At 40.2% G+C, this 6,400-nt stretch overlaps 1 non-coding gene across 1 annotated transcript; it reads right to left on the reverse strand.

Annotated features, from left to right (window-relative positions):
- Positions 1-615: 615 nt before the first annotated feature.
- On the reverse strand, positions 616-722 carry LOC141644615 (small nucleolar RNA R71). Its single transcript, XR_012544227.1, has one exon. It is a non-coding gene; the product is annotated as a small nucleolar RNA R71 (small nucleolar RNA).
- Between the last annotated feature and the right edge of the window lie 5,678 nt (positions 723-6,400).

The raw sequence follows: 6,400 nt of genomic DNA on the forward strand, positions 1-6,400 counted from the left end.
CCTCAAGGTTTGTTCTAATTATTTTTGAGTTGTTTGATATTTTGCATGTCTAGAAGGTTACAAGGTGATTTGTTACCTTTTGACCGTGAAATCGAAAGAACCTTGACAAACAATAGGAGACTTGTTAGGAGGAATTTAAGAGGTATTAGTGAAGTTTTTCAACCCACTAGTGAGTTCATCAACCCTTTCGCAATACAAGGAGAGGAGAACCCATTACACAATACCCGACAAAATCCACCTACAATGCCTAAATTCTCGTCACACTCCGTACCCACCGAGGAGAATCTACCAAATGGTACTCCTACACCGCAACATCTAACCGAAAATTTTATTGCCAAGTCCGCCTTCATCCAATTAGTTGAGAGGAGCCAATTTGGGGGGATGCCTAGTGAAGACCCTCATTCTCATATGGAAATCTTTTGCGACTATTGTGATGCAATCTCTCAAACGGGTGTGACTCAAGACCAAATTAGATGGGTCTTATTTCCTTTTTCTTTAATCGGCACCGCGAAGCAATGGTTGAAGGGCCTTGATAAGGCCACCCTCGGAATAGATTCTTGGAAGAAGTTGGCTCTAGCTTTCTACAAAAAATTCTACCCACCGGAAAAGACTAACATGCTAAGAGCTCAAATCACGGGTTTTAAGCAAAGGGATGAAGAATCTTTGTATGAAGCTAGGGAGCGGTTCAAGGGAATTTGTCGCTCATGTCCTCACCATGGACTTAGCAAATGGTTTTTGGTACAACAATTTTGGAATGGTTTATATGAGAATTCTAGGAACATTCTCAATATGGGATCAAATGGAATGTTCACCGAAGTTGATGACAATCAAACATGGAACAAGATTGAGGAAATGGCAGTCCATAACTCACAATATAGTAGACCTCGCAAGGCTACTAGAGGAGGAAAGCATGAAGTGGACTCCGTTACTCAATTGGGTGCTCAACTTAGTGCTCACATTGACACAATCAACTTGAAGTTTGAACAAGCTATGGCTAGACTTGAAGAAAACTCAAAATCATCAAAGCATCATGTTAATGCCATGACGGCATCCTCATCAATCCCAAGTGGGATATGTGAGAATTGTGGAACTTTGGGACATGACCAAGGTGAATGTAGGGGAACAAATGAACAAGTGAATGCTTTCCAAGCATACAAGAGTGGTACCCCTTATTCCAACTATTACAATGAAAACACCAAATTCCATCCAAATCTCTCATACAAAAGCCAAAATGTTCAAAACCCTCAAACAACATACACTCCACCACCCATGAGAAACCAAAATCAAATACCCTTTTACAATCAAAACCAAGGTTACCAAAATCAAAATCCATACAATCACCAAAATGACCAAGGCTTTGATGTCCAAAAAGCGGTCCTCCAAGTGCAAAAGAATCAACAAGAATTTTTCACTCAAATGCAAAAAGATATCCAAGCAAAGGAAACCACCATCAACAACATTCTAGCTCACACCAAGATGTTGGAAACACAATTGACTCAACTAGCATCTTCAAGCTCACAAAGACAAAAGGGGCAATTACCACCTAAAAGTAATCCCCCTAGACATGAAACGGTTAGTTCCATTCACTTGAGAAGTGGTACAAGGTATGAAGCACCAAGGAAGCAAGTTGAGGATGAAGTTGTGGAAGCTAGTGAAAAGGAAGAAATTGTGCAAAGCTCCAAAGATGGAGAATCATCAAAAGAAGAAAGTTCAAAGAAAAATGAAGACAAGGTCAAGGAGAAGGAGCCCATTGTGATTAGACTTCCTTTTCCAAGTCGTCAAGCCAAGCCCAAATTTATGATCAACTTGGAAAGTTCATGGAAATTGTGAAGAATTTGGAAGTCTCAATTCCTTTCACGGAATTAATCAATCACGTGCCGGCCTATGCGAAATACATGAAAGATATCCTCACAAAGAAGAAGTCGATCTGGAAGCTTGAGACTATCGCCTTCACTAAGGTGAGTAGTGCAATACTTCAAGGGAGTTCACCTCCAAAGTTAAAGGATCCGGGAAGCTTCTCAATACCGTGTACCATTGACGACACGACGATCAACAAAGCCTTATGTAATCTAGGGGCTAGTGTGAGTGTCATGCCGTACTCGGTGAGTAAAAGGTTGGGGATGGGAGAGCTTAAATGCACCAATATCACACTCCAAATGGCCGATAGATCGACGAAGACACCATTAGGGATATGGGAAGATGTCCCCGTACGAATTGGGAAGTTTTTCATCCCGGTGGACTTTGTCATTGTTGATATGGAGGAAGATTCCAACATTCCAATCATTCTAGGAAGACCTTTCCTACACACCGCGGGTGCGGTGATTGATGTGAAACACGGTGAGCTCACTCTAGAAGTGGGAGATGAAAGCATAACTTTTAATCTTCACAAGACCATGAGAGCTCCCCGTTTGCATGAACCATGTTTCATGATTGTTCATTATAGCCGAAAGGATGAGAGGAAGAAATCGGAACTCCAATGGAAGAAGAAAATTGAAGATGCTCCATTCAAAGAGCAAGTGAATTGTGACAAGGAGAGCTTGCAAAGCTCATCAAAATCAATCAAGGAAGAAGAGAATGGCCTCATTGGCCAAGAGAAGAAATTGGGAGAGTTGTCTCCATCAAATCAAGAGATTTTCAATGATCAACTTAATGAAGTTTGTGGTCTTTGGGACAACGAATTTGAAGGGATTTTTAATCCCTACATTGGTAATGCCATCGATCAAGACTGACAACAAGGGCCAAGGTCTATTGAAGACCTCTACCATGATAATGAACAAGCTTTTGATTACTTTTTCAAGGTGTTGAGCAACATCAACAACACCTTGGACATGCCCCCTTGACATCTCATCAAGAATGAGAGTTTGGTGGAGTCCTCTCTAAACCACCACTTGTAAATATTTCTAACTCCCTAACTTACATTTCAATTCTTGTATTGCATTTTTTGTCATCTTTGGATTTTTATTTACTTTGATCAAGATAGTTGTCATGTTTGAGAGAAGTGAGGGAGGGACTAATAATTTCAATTGATGTGTAGTGCTCTAGCTTAGTGTGGGGATGACAATTGCCTAGGCTATCCATGCCTTAGTAGTGCCCCCACAATGACGAACACAAGATTTGAAGAATAATGGAAGAATGGTAAGGGAAATGCATTGTGTACGGATGGAACTGAATCCGGGTACAAGGGGTCGAATCCGAACGGATTCCAGAGAATCCGCCCGTCTTCAGTAATCCGAGCGTACTGGGTCGAAGACGCACGACTTTATAAGCTGAGATTTTGGAAGATTTTTTACTGTAAGAGAATCCAGGCGTCTTGGAATATAATCCGCCCGTCTCTTCAAATCCGTCCGTCCTGGACTGAAGACGCCCGTCTTCTCTGCTGAGGAAAATAAGAAAAATTTCCTGGACTGAAATCCGTCCGTCTTCAGGCAAATCCGCCCGTCTCGTATCAAGAAAATCCGAGCGTCTTCTTCTTAATCCGCCCGTCTTTAGGCGAGTTTTATAAAACCCAGAAAGAGCAGAATCCGCACGGATTGCCCCTGCAGTTCGAAAATTTCGGTCTTTATAAAATCCCTCCCACCTTCCTTCATTCATTCATTCATTCATAAACACTACCCACAACATCAAAACCCTCATCCTCTCCATCACAAAAACAAAATCCATCAACAACATTCACCAAAAACAAATGAAATCATCCTTCTAACAACAAATCAATCACTCCTTCTTCAATAAAAATCAAAACCAAGCACAAAATCTTCAACCTTTGGGTCGATTTTTGATTTCATAAAGGCAAAGCCTTTCACCTTTAAATCGATTTGGGTATACTACAAATTGAAGATTTTCCATTCTTTTCTTGGTTAGTTCATCAATGGCAAGGACTAAGGGAGCAACAAAGGCAACAAAGGCACCAAAGGCTAAGGCACTCTCACAAAGGCAAAAGGCTCTTCAAACAAAGAAAGCATTGGCTATGGTGGTAGCAACACCAAACTTGGAAGTGCAACAACAACAACCTTCTATGGGAGCAACAACACCCTCTACTTCGGATATTGATCAACTTTTGCATTATCCGGAGGTAACTTTTATTTCCGAAACCCATATAAATACCTTTTCCAAGTTTGCTAGGAAGTCATTACAATCCACCAAATTTATATGTGAAGATACCTTAGAAAAATTGGGTGTTCTTGAGCAAACTAGAGCCTTTTTCAAAGCCATGGGGTTAGAGAAATTGTTTGAATCAAAAGAATTGACATACCCCTCCCTTACCTTGGAATTTTTGAGTTCTTTGAAAGTCACCAAAGTTGAGAGTAGGGAGAATCTCGAGTTTCGTCTAGCTAATGTTAGTAGACGCATTTCCTTTAGGGAATTGAGTGAAATTTTGGGTCTTAGTGATGAACCGCGTTATTTTAAGAATTATGGAAAGTATGACCCCGACCCTCTTTGGGAGTTCCGGGAGGAAATTTGAGGACTTTCATGCGAGTCGTGCTCTTTTGGTCCACCATCCGGGCATAAGAGTATGGCATAAGGTCATGGAAAACACCATAATTGCAAGGAAAGATACCAACCATTTCACTAAACTTGATTTTATTCTCCTTGAATCGGCTTTGAACATTGGAAGAGTACACACCAAGCCTTACAATTCTTTGAGGCTCTTGGTAGATAGATGGCTCAACCTTGATTGTGGGAAGAAGGGCACTACCGTTATTGTCAATGGCGGCCTAGTCACTATCCTAGCTAAGTACTTTGATCCTAACTTCAATAAGGATAACAAGTATAAAGCAAAGGAGGGTGGCCATCTTGTTGATTTTCATACTATGATACACAAGTACAAGTGGGTTGCCCATAACCCCCTTGACACTAAGTATGGATGGCTCACTAGTGAAGCTAGATCGTTCACCTTGCCTTCAAAGATTTGCCGTCTAAGCGTCCACCGGACCAATTATGTACTTCCCCTTTCTAAAGAGGCCGATTATATTATCCAACAACAAAAGGGTGAACTTGAAATGCCCTCCTCTTCCATTGTCATACCACCTTACCCCTTTGAGTATCAAGAGTTCAAGCCGGAAGGAGTTGAAGCTAGAAATGATTATATGACTCTTCTCATGCAAGCAATGCACAAGCAAGCCTTTGAAGACTGGAAAAATGCTTACTTGGCTCAATATTCACCCCTCCTACACTTAGCTATGCAAGGACTACTTGATCCATCTTGTCCTTTGCCTAGTTGAGCGGATAGAGATGTCCTATTTCCGGGTGCATCTAGGGTCGTTTCGGATGACAATGAGGTTGTTGGTAATGATGAAGAAGTCGATGATAACATTTATGAGGAAGCAATTGAAGAAGGAGAAATGGATGATGAGCAAGATGAGGAAGAAAGTGAAGAAGCAAATGAAGAGGGAGGTGGCAATGTGACCACTTCTAATGAGGAAAGTGGTGGTGATAACATGATGGAAGATTAGAAAGCCTTGGAGGCTCCTACCCTCTCATGGTTTGTCTATTTCTCTCTTTGTTTTAATTATAATTTTGATCATTGTTGGAGTAGTCCTAACACCATAAAGGACTCACACCTCGGTACCATTGAGGTGTTCTCATTTTATTGTTCCCATTTTCAAAATCCAAAATGACAAATTAGTTTCATGCATTGCATAATGTGTGCATGAACTACACCCATCCTTGGACATTAGCAATAGTGTCTCATTCGGTTTGGGGAAGTTAATGCATACACAACGGGAGGTAATTTAAATTATCCTCTCCGTCATAACAAAAACCATGCATCATGTAGTGTAGCTTAGTGTAGATTGCATTTAGTGTAGAAATCATGCATCATGTTTGCATAATTTCCATCATTTTGGCCATTGAGGACAATGCCCATATTAGTATGGGGATGGGAATTCTAACATTTAACTCTTATTCAAAAATCCAAAAAATTAAAAAATTTCGAAAATCATAAAAATTTGAAAATTGAAAACCCAAAAACATGTTTATTTCCCTTTGTAGTCTTGTATATATATTGTCTTATATATATTGTGTTTGTTCTATCCTTGCTCACATTGATTGACTACGCCACATCCGAGACATGAGGATCATGAAGACCGCATGGTATGATCTTTCCAATCTCCTTTTTTCTCTTTATGTTGATGACTATGTGGCTTTATTTTGATTGATGCGGTATAACAATGTGAATTTAGGACTTGCATTTAGTTTATATGTCATATTAGTTGATAGAATCACTTGCATTAGGATGTTTATATTAGTTGCATCATGGCATGTAGTTGCATGTTAGAAATGTTTTGAAAAATGCCTATTTAGGAACTTTGACAAGAGCAACTAAGCCATTACAAATACTTGTTCAACTTAAGACTTTGCCTACTAGAATGGTTGTAAAACACCCTAGATGGTGTCATACTAG

This window comes from Silene latifolia, chromosome 2, assembly GCF_048544455.1.
Source record: "Silene latifolia isolate original U9 population chromosome 2, ASM4854445v1, whole genome shotgun sequence".
NCBI classification, from domain to species: Eukaryota; Viridiplantae; Streptophyta; class Magnoliopsida; order Caryophyllales; family Caryophyllaceae; genus Silene; species Silene latifolia.